Below are 12,666 nucleotides of genomic sequence, written 5' to 3'. Positions count from 1 at the left end.
ATGAATGACTCCTAAATAATGCTCCGTAGGTCATCCGTAAGCAAGGTGCGGTCGTGTATTTTGCGCATGTGAGCATCCGTATGTAATCCGTATGGCGAGATTTTCCTCGCAGCCTTGCAAAATGGACATTTAACGGTTTTGAGGCCTACTAACTATTTAAATCATTAGCCTGCACTGTATTTATTGGCTCAGGAACAGGTGGCAGCCTCCATTCTGTCCATTTGTCACCTTGCCTTCACTAGGTGTGTTGCTGTGGTATGTGCAACATGGCAGACAGTCTGACTTTCAACACAACTGAGCAGGTTCTCTTCAACTGGCTTTTGTCATGGAGCTTTGGCCAACCATACCCAGTGATAGTGGATCCGCGGAGGAGGAGACGCATGTGGGTACATCCACTTTTGAGGCAACGACTCACAAGAGTTAATTTTCACCGCCTCTATTCTTCTCTGTGGGAGCATCCTGTCAAATTCTACCAATACTGTCGCATGAGCGTTGCAACATTTCATAGAATCTTGGAGACAGTGCGCCCTGGGATAACCTTTCAGGATACAAGGATGCGCAAAGCTATATCTGCAGAGGAGCGACTTCTACTCACAATACGGTATGTACTACACAACCATATTCTCTATGTTCATGATGTGTTGGGCAAAGTTTGAATTTTTGCCTTCTTGGAGTAAGTTTTAGGCCCTCATCTTAGTCCACATATGTTTCAAATTACAGACCCGAATGTTGTGTGGAATATGTACTGAATATCACTTACTCATTGTGTAAAGCAAGATGTGTGTGTTATTTGCTCTGAAATCTTACCAAGTTTGGTATGTATGGACCTGTTTGTTTTGTAAATATGTGCATTCGACAATCATCCTTTTCTGTTGTTCTTCAGCTTCCTGGCCACTGGCCTGTCTTATGCTGCCCTCCACCATGAGTTTCTGATTGGAAGATCAACCATATCTGGCATAGTCAGGTCAACATGTATTGAAATATGGACAAGACTATATCAAGTCATCATGCCCGAGGCCAGGATGGAAGACTGGTTGAGGATATCAAGGGACTTTGAGGAAGAATGCCAGTTTCCAAATTGTATTGGGGCCCTTGATGGCAAACATATAAGGGTGCGTAAGCAGCCGAACTCTGGCTCCCAATTCTTCAATTATAAACAATACTTTTCTGTTGTATTGTTGGCTCTGGCCGACCCTCAATACAAGTTTATAATTGTTGACATTGGGGCCTATGGAAGGATGGGAGACTCTAGAGTCTTCAATACTTCCATTATGGCTCGGCGGCTACGCACCAACCAGTTGGATCTACCACCACTACGCCAGCTACCAGGCTCCACTCAAGAATGTGTTCTTGTGGCAGATGAGGCCTTTCAGTTAACACGCAATGTCATGAGGCCATATCCCCGGAGAAACCTTCACCACAGGCGCAGGATATTTAACTTGCGCCTATCACGTGCTCGGCGACTGGTGGAGTGTTCCTTTGGCATTTTTTGTGCCAAATGGCGGCTACTCCAGTCTGCCATTCAGCAGAGTGAACTAAATGTTAATGAAGTAGTGAAAGCCTGTGTGGTTCTTCATAACTTCACCAGGATACATGATTGTTCCTCCTCTGCTGGTGTTGTGCGTAGGCCGGACAATGTGCGTAGGGTGAGACCACCTATCAACCATCAACGTAGACCGATCTCTGGCCTCAAAGTGCGTGATCTTTTCACTAATTACTTTATGGCACCTCAGGGGGAACCTTCTTGGCAAGAGCATGCTGGATCTATGTTGGCAATGTTGGTTTGATGTGTGTCAAAATATATATATTTCTACCCCTTCTGAATCTATGACTGTTGATTTGATTTGGTAAGCGTATTTTGATATGGGTTTGGACAATTAAGACAGAGACGTAAAGTGTAGTTGCCAAATTTTTACTTTTGGCTTTTTTTTGTTTTTTGTTTTTTTTAGTTTGTAAGGCAAACATATTCTTGCCCTATGAAAAACTTGGGCAATGGCCCAAATTGGCCTTTTGGCATATTTCAACATTGTTGTTCAAACAAAATTACAAACATATCCTACAACATACATAGTGCAATAACAACATTGCAACTTTACACATTTGTAATCCAAAGTAAAAAAGAGGAGTTAGCCATCAAAATGAGCTACACAAGATAATACTAACATTTATTCTGAGGGTTTTCAAATCATATTAATAAGCCACCATGACAGGCATGGCTACCTTACGCGTTTCTGACACATATTATATGTCTGTAATAAACACAATATTTCACCGCACTATACTGGGAAAGTCAAAGGATCAAATTATAAGACTGACTTGATAATACATAGAGAGAGCGCGATGGTCTTGAGGCTGTTTGCCTTGATTTTGGAATATAGTTAGCTGGCCTAAATTGGACTAAGTCAATATGGACAGCACGCCTTTTCTATGCATTATCAAGTGAGTACTCTATTTTGATCCTTTGACTTTGCCAGTATAGCCCCGTGAAATATTGTATTTTTTACAGACATGTAATACAGTGGGGAAAAAAAGTATTTAGTCAGTCAGCAATAGTGCAAGTTCCACCACTTAAAAAGATGAGAGGCGTCTGTAATTTACATCATAGGTAGACCTCAACTATGGGAGACAAACTGAGAAAAAAAAATCCAGAAAATCACATTGTCTGTTTTTTTTTTCATTTTATTTGCATATTATGGTGGAAAATAAGTATTTGGTCAGAAGCAAAATTTCATCTCAATACTTTGTGATATATCCTTTGTTGGCAATGACAGAGGTCAAACGTTTTCTGTAAGTCTTCACAAGGTTGCCACACACTGTTGTTGGTATGTTGGCCCATTCCTCCATGCAGATCTCCTCTAGAGCAGTGATGTTTTTGGCTTTTCGCTTGGCAACACGGACTTTCAACTCCCTCCAAAGGTTTTCTATAGGGTTGAGATCTGGAGACTGGCTAGGCCACTCCAGGACCTTGAAATGCTTCTTACAAAGCCACTCCTTCATTGCCCTGGCGGTGTGCTTTGGATCATTGTCATGTTGAAAGACCCAGCCACGTTTCATCTTCAATGCCCTTGCTGATGGAAGGAGGTTTGCACTCAAAATCTCACGATACATGGCCCCATTCATTCTTTCATGTACCCGGATCAGTCGTCCTGGCCCCTTTGCAGAGAATCAGCCCCAAAGCATGATGTTTCCACCACCATGCTTTACAGTAGGTATGGTGTTTGATGGATGCAACTCAGTATTCTTTTTCCTCCAAACACGACAAGTTGTGTTTCTACCAAACAGTTCCAGTTTGGTTTCATCAGACCATAGGACATTCTCCCAAAACTCCTCTGGATCATCCAAATGCTCTCTAGCAAACTTCAGACGGGCCCGGACATGTACAGGCTTAAGCAGTGGTACACGTCTGGCACTGCAGGATCTGAGTCCATGGTGGCGTAGTGTGTTACTTATGGTAGGCCTTGTTACATTGGTCCCAGCTCTCTGCAGTTCATTCACTAGGTCCCCCCGCATGGTTCTGGGATTTTTGCTCACCGTTCTTGTGATCATTCTGACCCCACGGGGTGGGATTTTGCGTGGAGCACCAGATTGAGGGAGATTATCATTGGTCTTGTATGTCTTCCATTTTCTAATTATTGCTCCCACAGTTGATTTCTTCACTCCAAGCTGGTTGGCTATTGCAGATTCAGTCTTCCCAGCCTGGTGCAGGGCTACAATTTTGTTTCTGGTGTCCTTTGACAGCTCTTTGGTCTTCACCATAGTGGAGTTTGGAGTCAGACTGTTTGAGGGTGTGCACAGGTGTCTTTTTATACTGATAACAAGTTTAAACAGGTGCCATTACTACAGGTAATGAGTGGAGGAAAGAGGAGACTCTTAAAGAAGAAGTTACAGGTCTGTGAGAGCCAGAATTCTTGTTTGCTTGTTTCTGACCAAATACTTATTTTCCACCATAATATGCAAATAAAATGAAAAAAAAACAGACAATGTGATTTTCTGGATTTTTTTTTCTCAGTTTGTCTCCCATAGTTGAGGTTTACCTATGATGTAAATTACAGACGCCTCTCATCTTTTTAAGTGGTGGAACTTGCACTATTGTTGACTGACTAAATACTTTTTTTCCCCACTGTATGTCTAAGAAACGCATAAGGTACCCTTGCCTGTCATGGTGTCTTAATCATATGATTTGAAAACCGTCATAAGAAATGTTAGTATTATCTGTTTTAGCTCATTTTGCTGATGGAGAAAACCTCTTTTTTACTTTGCCTTGGGATTGTAACCACCAGTTCAAACACACTGGACATCTCCTCCCATCAGACCGATTAAGAACACTCATGTACAGTATGGGTTTACTAATTCCATGTTTTTAGCAACTTATAAATTGTGGAATGTTGGGGAAGGAGAAGGCGGAGGAGCAGCCTGTGGTTGCTGCTGACTACTTTGAACAACATAGCCCTGTGTGGGTGCATACTGTTGCCCATGCTGTTGGTACTGACCTTCCTCCTGTGATTGTTGGGGTTAGTGGCCATAGTAATACTGCTGAGGGGCATCTTGTTGGGGCGGGTAGGCCCGTGTCTCATACCCACCAATATAGCCATGTCGTCCCCAACCAGGTTGGGACCAGCCTCCAACACTGGGTGGGAATAAGTGGCCATATTGGTGGGGTTGGCTAGAGCCAGAAATCTGTTGCTGCTGTTGTGAAGGTTGGGTAGGGGGAGGAAGGGGGTGAGGTGTAGGCCCACGTATTAGAGGATGTTCAGACCCTGCTTGAGCAAGCATCTGTGTGGGTGGTCTCATGCGCATTAGATTTCTGGGGGAAAACTGCCACCTCTCCAGATATTCGAAAAGCTCATATGGGGTATTGGGGGGGGTGCTTGCATCAAGCAGGATCTGAAAACATCCCCTAATATGGAGCCTGACCTCACGGGAAAGGGCACGGAGATAAAGGGTCAGGCTACGTGAGTAGGCCTCCTCCCCATCATCTGTAGTGACTCTAGATAAATAATTTAGCACCCCTGTGTCCACATTGGTCCTGCTCTCTTGAACAGCGACCTGGCGCCTTCTTCGGCCTCGCTGGGATGTAACAGCAGCCTGTGGGGATCCCCTGATCTGGCCAGTTGGGCTGCTGCTCAAGTTGCCCGGCTCTTCCAGGATGGGTGATGGGGCAGCAGCAGACGGTCCTGGTGGTGTGGTTTGTTGGGCAGCCAATGGGTTCTCCTGTGATGACTCATCTTCACCCATGCTTCTTGTAGGGGGAGAAGATGGGCCAGCCACCTCATCCCCTACAGGATCAATTATGGGCTCTGTCTCTGAGCCCGTTCCTCGATCTGTAAGGTGGGATTGAGTTCTGTTATGAAATAGAACAGAGGCAAAAATACATCAATATTTTTGGCCCTGTAAAGTATCTGTGTAATGTGGTGTGAGGTATCTACTTATGGTCTCAGATCCAGAATTGGGGCGAGGAAGGAGAGGCGGTCGTAATAGATATATTTTCTTTTAACGTAGCCAGCATCCCCACTCCTGGACCGCTGCTGGCGTTCCCGGCGGTATTGGTCCCGGATGCTTCGCCAGCGTCTCATCACATCTTCCACTGCAATGTGACAGGAAATATTGTCAAATTCACATATTTGATAGGTCACATTTGCTACCAGTAGTCTAGGCATGGGGCCTTCTGGGGTGTGCTTTCTACCCATGGTGGCATATCTAATTGGGCAGATACACAGGGTCTCTTTAGTTGATGTATGAAATAGCTGCACTTAATAATTGGTTTGTCTAGGAGGATGAGGAGCTTGTGGCCTAAACCCAAATTATGGCTGTGTGAATCCACGTGTCACATCCAAATCTAACGGCCTCATGAGGAAAAAAGTACATGCACAGGAAGGGGGGTGCTGATTCTATATTCCTTTTTTGTTCTGCGCTAAGGTTACTCATGTTTTGGCTTGTAATTACGAATTTTATGCTGCTCCTCACGTGGTCGATCACCAAAGTCATGGTACATCTGGCGACAGATGCGCCTCCATGACGCCTCCTTTCTTGCCCGGTTGGAATAATGGGCATCACGTTGGTCCCAGATTTCGGGACGCTCCTGCACCCATACTATTAACATTTCCACATTAATGTAAGTGGACGCCATGATGCTGCTGTACTCCGTGGAGGCGTACTTCCTGGATGTCTGGAGCGCTTTTTGAGCTCATTTGCATGTCTAGGCTTCCTGATGATGGATTGGCCCATTTCCTGTCACCAGCCAAAAGACCTGCGTATTGCTCGCAGGTCACACATCTGGTCCGTGTGTAATCCGTATTTTTTGCGCACCCATAGACTTGCATTGGTGTACTACGGCCGTAGTACGCTGACAATCGCAGCATGCTGCGATTGGCACGGACCGTAGAATACGGATGAGAAATATACGGCTGGTGCGAGGGACCCCATAGAGAATCATTTGTCCGTGTGTAATGCATGCTTTTAGCACCTCTCACTTGGCCGTATTCCTTGCCAGTGTGACCCCGGCCTAATGGCTGTGCCGAGAATTCGCCATCTGGAGACAAGAATCCCAAAAGCACACTCGACAGTTCTTCTGGCCCTGGTCATCCTGTAATTAAATATTTTTTTGGTGTGGTCCAAGTCCCGGCTGGAGTAGGGTTTCAGTAAGTTTGCGCACATTTGAAAAGCCTCATCCCCAACCATTACAAAGGGCAGTGGCGGAGCTTCGGTGTGAGGAAGTGGCCGTGGGATAGGGAAAATAAATTGGTTGCCATACAACCTCCGGCCCATGTCTGAGTTTTTAAAAGCCTGTGAGTCATTACCAAGGCCAAATGCTCCAATGTCCACTGCTACAAACATACATCCGGCATCCGCAATGGCCATCAGTACTATTGAAAAGTACTTTTTGTAATTATAGTACTCAGATCCAGTTCTTTTGGGTTGATGATCCGTATGTGTTTACCATCAACAGCTCCCAAACAGTTGGGGAAATTGCAGACTGTCCAGAATTTGTCAGCAATTTACATCAACTTTTCAGCGGTGGGCAAGGGGAATAAAGTCTGGATAAAGAACATTCCAGAGAGCCCGGCAGGTGTCCGCAACAATTCCAGACAAGGTAGAGATTCCAATATGGTACTGGAAGTGTAGTGAAGATAGGGTTTCTCCAGTTGCCAGGAATCTGCGAAACAGAGAAAGAAGTAAAATTAATATTTCTGTATATGGTTTTGTAAAACTATAAAATAAAATATTAGTACATTCACGAAAAATAATTAGCCAAGGTTTTGAATAGTACATGTAAAAAAAAAAACCCATCAGACCCCACCCCTTGGTTTTTAACACTAAAACTACTGAGGTAGTCATTTTGACTACTTCGCACTATGTATTTCTATTAGGTGTCACGAGTCCAGTAGTTCTAGTGTTAAATATTACGTACCGTAATGTCACCAGTAGCCGTTCCTCAGGAGGAATCGCACGATGGAGCTGTGTGTCCTGTCTCCGGATGGATTCTTGGACACGAGCAAGCAAATCCCTGAAGCTTTCTTGGGACATCCAGATATGATCTGTAAATTTCTCCGGGTTTGCCTGTAGCTCACTGTAGAGGGTGTGGTATGCCCGACGGCTCTCCCGGAGTTCAACAATCGGATGTATCCACATACGCCGCCGCTGCCGTCTTCGCTGCCTCTCTCTCTTCCTTTGTTCATGGCAAGCAACTGCATAAGCCTGAGCCATCGCGATGTCCAAATCCAAGTTGAAGTGAAAACTCTTCCAGCGCAGATCCATGTTGACACGAGAACAATCAAGCAAATGTGAAGAATACTGTAGACAGGGTATATATATTAACATACCACACCGCCACTGACGTCTCATTGGTCGTGTGTGTTGCCAGATTGTTATTTGTTTTGTTTTTTTTGGGTGAGGACAAACAATGTGTAAAAAAATGCAAACACACTAAAAACGCATACAAACGATGCTCGAAAAAAACGCAGAGCTTGTATGCTTTTTTTCCATGCTTTTTTTGCGCAAAAAACGTGCTGCAAAAAAGCAAGTGTGAAAGTAGCCTAAGACCCTAGGTCCATATAAACAAAATAACCCCAAATGGGAGATATATAGAGCACAAATAGACACATTAAATCATATATGAGTCAAAGGCATCAATAATATATGGTTACAGTGAAAAATGCATTTCAGACCTGAATGGTAGAAAATAAGGCACAGCACATGGAATAATAAAGCCCCAAGGGTATCCTGATCAAAAATGAGGCGCACAAATATAATAATAATGACAGTGCAGAATCAAAGTGGGAAGTCTGACTCCCTCGGGCCTGAACGAGGACTTATTATTTACTGGTTTTTACAAACAGATCTGAACATTTCTTTTCCTTTACATTGGGCTGTGACTTTTTTTCTATTTTGTTCTGTCTATACTATCATCCTATAGCAGACCTTCTGTCGTTCACCCGGGTCCATATAAAGAGAAATAGAGGTCCCTATGCTGAAATAATATCTAGTTGTGGTTATTATGTCTTCACATTGGCACCTTCTGATTGATCTACGATATCAGTCTATGATTACCAACGTCCTTTGTCTTAAAACTTTTTGTCTATCTTCGCTGCATCACACTCCTGCGCAGGTGTACTTCTCTGCCTTGTTGAGGGCAGACCAAAGTACTGCACTGCGCAGTCGATGGGCCTTGCACTGCAGTACTTTGGTCTGCCCTCAACAAGGCAGAGAAGTATGCCTGCGCAGGAGGGCGATGTCGGGGAGCAATGATGCAAGCAGGAGGGCTTCGATGCAAGAAGATGGGAGGCGTCGGACCTGCAACACCATCGGACCGGACTGGATCACCCCCCCCAGGTGAGCATAATAAAACTTATTTTTCTTGTCTTTCAGGTCGGACCGGGAGTTTATCTACAGCATTATAGAATGCTGTAGATAAGCCCTGAAAGGCAGCGGCCGCATCTTTTAGCGGCTAAAACAGGTGACAGGTTCACTTTAACATTGTCAGCTACTGTGTGTGGTGAGAACTCAGTTCCTGGAGCTGAAGATAAAGACTATGGCAGGTTTGCACGCAATCAGTGGCAGCAGTGGTGATGACTTTATCACTGATGTGTCCACAGATTATCTGCAGTAGTCATGTGATGTTCACACTGGAGAACTGCAGGTAAGTCTAAGGTTTTGTGTCTTGTTTTTTTTTCACTTTCATGCCACCATGGGCCAAACGCTGTAACCCTTTAATCACGATGGAAGTTTCTGTTTCTTGGGCTTTTGCTTTTCCATACCCCTTGTTCCCAGAGCCATGCTTTTTTTATTTTTCCATCTACACAACCATACAAGGGTTTCCTTTTTGCACAATGAGTTGTAGTTTTGAATGAAACTTTTTTGAAAATTTTTACTGCACAATGAAAAAAAAAACTGGCAACATTAAAATGAATAAAGTACATTTTCTCCAGGTAGATGCACTTTCAGTATTCTAATGTTATTAACCTGTACATTGACCCTACATTTATATAGCGTATATAGCGTTTGGGTGCATGCCAGGTTCCATTTAAAAGCTTTAAGGAGCACAATGAAGCAGACACATTGGTATTGGTGCAATAGAATCTGTTATAAAAAAAAAATTGCATAAATTATAAAATTCCATGATCAACAAATGTCAATACAATGATATTTTTATTACAATTTTATTGTTTTACCGGTAAATTGAGCCTAAAATAAAATAACTTGTCATTTTCATTTTTTTTATCTTCTAAAATCAGTGAGTTTCACAGATCATTTCTTCATTCCTAAAAAAAAATGAAAAATATTACAATTAAAATTTCAATAAAACAGTTTTACTGTTATATAATAGTAAAATGCAATATAAATAAATTAGTAAAAATGATCTTACATAATTCATACATGTAAAAAGAAGAAAAATGTGTACTTTTTTACTGCTAATTTTCTTTAAAGTTTCTACCAAATTTTCCTAGAGCAAATCAAGAATTTGTGAACATACCCTAAGAAATAACTATAGTCGTGGCCATGTGTCAAGTCAATTTATGACAACGTTCCCGGATTTTTTTTTAGGAGTAACTTGAAATGGAAATATAGAGGCAACTTCCTGAACTTTGAGCAGAACAGGAGAGTTTGAAGCAAAGCCTGAAGACAGTAAGGGTATGTGCACACGTTGCGGATTGGGCTCAGGAATTTCCTGAGCGGATTCTGCATCTCTTGGCAAAATCCGCAGGTCAAAATCCGCGCGTTTTTTGTGCGGATTTAATGCGGATTTCCCCTGCGTTTTTTGGCCTGCGGTTTTCTATAATGAAATGGGTGTACAAACGCAGCGGAATCCGCACAAAGAATTGACATGCTGCGGAAAATAAACCTCTGCGGATTCCGTGCGGAATTTTCTGCAGCATGTGCACAGCAACTTTATTTTCCATTGGTTAACACTGTATGGCCAAGCATTTGTGGATCTGCAGCAAATCCGCTGCGGATCCGCAACAAATCTGAATGTGTGCACATACCCTCAAGGTATGTGCACATACCCTCAAGGTATGTGCACACGTTGCGGATTGGCCTGCAGAATTTTCCGCACAGAATCTGCATCTCTTGGCAGAAAACGCAGGCCAAAATGCTTGCGGATTTCTTTCGGATTTGCTGCGGATTGTCATGTGTTTTTTGATGTGCGGATTTGACATGCTGCGGGAAAAAAACGCAGCGAATCCGTGCAGATTTTTCCGCAGCATGTGCACAGCAAATCTCAAATCCCCATTGACTATCATTGGTACTGTACTACACTGTGGATTTGATGCAATTCCGTACGTCCAATAACGCTGCGGAAACACATCAAAATCCGCAACGTGTGCACACAGCCTAAAAGTGTCAAACAGTGTAAACAGCTCTTCATAGGGAACCTGTCAGCTTAGGCTACTTTCACACTAGCATCGGCCGACGTACGTCGCAATGCGTCGTTTTGGTCGAAAAAACGCATCCTGCAAAGTTGCCCGCAGGATGCGTTTTTTCTCCATAGACTTGCATTAGCGTCGCATTGCGACGTTTGGCCACACGTCGCATCTGTCGTGCGACGGATGCGTCGTGTTTTGGCGGCCGCGACGCACACAAAAACGTTACATGTAACTTTTTTTGTGCGCCGTGTCCGCCATTTTTGACCGCGCATGCGCGGCCGAAACTCCGCCCCCTCCTCCCTGGACATTACAATGGGGTAGCGGATGCGTTGAAAAACTGCATTCGCTGCCCCCGTTTTGCAAAACTTTCACAACGCATGACGCTAGTGTGAAAGTAGCCTTATTCATACTGCACAAATCAGATTACCAAATCAACTAAGCAAATCATCCCAATTCACAACTGTGATGGAGGGCAGGCAACAGTAAACACTTTAGGTATCTAAAACCAACATTTTATTAAACAAACATGATGACAGTGAAGTTAAAGAATCAATAGCAAAGGTGCCTCACAAAAAGGAGGAAGAACTGACAATGAAGCCCGTGCAGACCAGCCAAAGAGTACAATTGTAAACAGGTAGATAAAATGAGAAACGCAAGGCCCCCGAGGAAGTGGATTTGAAATGTGAGTTGGGGAACGCCTGACAAGCCCATGGCCATTGTCCCGCACCTTTCCTAGGTAATGTAACTGTACTTTCTAACCTATCCTGCCTAGCTACACTCCCCCGTCATGCCCTGTCACTTTATCAGGAGAAACATTTATGGCTGCTATTATGCACTTGCACTTTATATATTTGCCATTCCCTGTATGAAACTAGGGTTATATATTTCTAGCAACTGTATACATGTATCTTTAGGACATTGCCTCTATACTTACCTCCTGTATTACACATGCTGAGGTATAGCATAGGGTCTTTTCTCATCTTATCTACTTGTTTTCAATTGTACTCTCTGGCTGGTCTACACGGGCTTTATTGTCATTCCCCCCCCTTCTGAGAGGCATCTTTTCTATTGATTTTTTAACTTCACTGTCATCATGTTTGTTTAATAAAATTTTGGTTTTACATACCTAAAGTGTTTACTTCTGCCTACCCTCCATCACAGTTGCGAATTGGTATGGTTTGCTTAGTTGATTTGATTGTCTATAAGTAAAACTCTATATTGTGATCTGGATCTTATCTCTATGATTTAATGCACTAATCAGATTGTTGTAATGGCTTTTTACTTATTAAATATTTAACTTTTCAAACTTTATTTGTATTGACTTTTCTCAAACATTTTATTTAGGAAAATAACTCCGTGTAAAAGTGAGTTTCCTCCTTTTACATACTCACCCGGAAGAAGGCACTTCAGCCGAAACGCACTTTGGGGTGGTGGCACCGCAGGTCTCAGGTAATGACACAACCATCTAAATGTTCTCTCTGCCTTCTTATTTATTTTTACATGTGTTCATGTTCACCCTTGGTTTTATATTTTTCTTTAATATATCAGGTACTTAGCATATCTTATTATGTATGTGAACTATTACTCTTTACATAGGCATGTTGAACTTACTCTTGCACCGCCGACTTGCGGTTCCACATTCTGTGGTTGTTACCACTGTTTGATTACCCTTTTTGCTCTGTATAACCCCTTTTTTAAACGAATTTAATAAAGTTACATCTTTTACCGTACACCTTGGTTCATTTCTGGTGTGTTCTTTTCTCATATGTTTCACTATGCTTTAATGTGCTGAACCTTCTTGAAC

General features: G+C 43.0%; 1 protein-coding gene across 2 annotated transcripts in view; it reads right to left on the bottom strand.

The window, feature by feature from the left end:
• Positions 1 to 9,337: 9,337 nt before the first annotated feature.
• Positions 9,338 to 12,666, bottom strand: part of LOC141100096 (NACHT, LRR and PYD domains-containing protein 3-like) — a 157,788-nt gene continuing 154,459 nt past the window's right edge. For both annotated transcript variants that reach the window (XM_073588312.1, XM_073588311.1), the window contains one exon: positions 9,338 to 9,758. The gene's annotated coding sequence lies outside the window, so the exon portion shown is untranslated. The remainder of the gene's footprint in view (positions 9,759 to 12,666) is intronic.

The sequence above is a fragment of the Dendrobates tinctorius genome, unplaced genomic scaffold, assembly GCF_039654945.1.
Source record: "Dendrobates tinctorius isolate UK_male_01 unplaced genomic scaffold, ASM3965494v1 ptg000103l, whole genome shotgun sequence".
Taxonomy (NCBI): Eukaryota; Metazoa; Chordata; class Amphibia; order Anura; family Dendrobatidae; genus Dendrobates; species Dendrobates tinctorius.
This window is presented reverse-complemented; position numbering and strand designations above follow the sequence as displayed.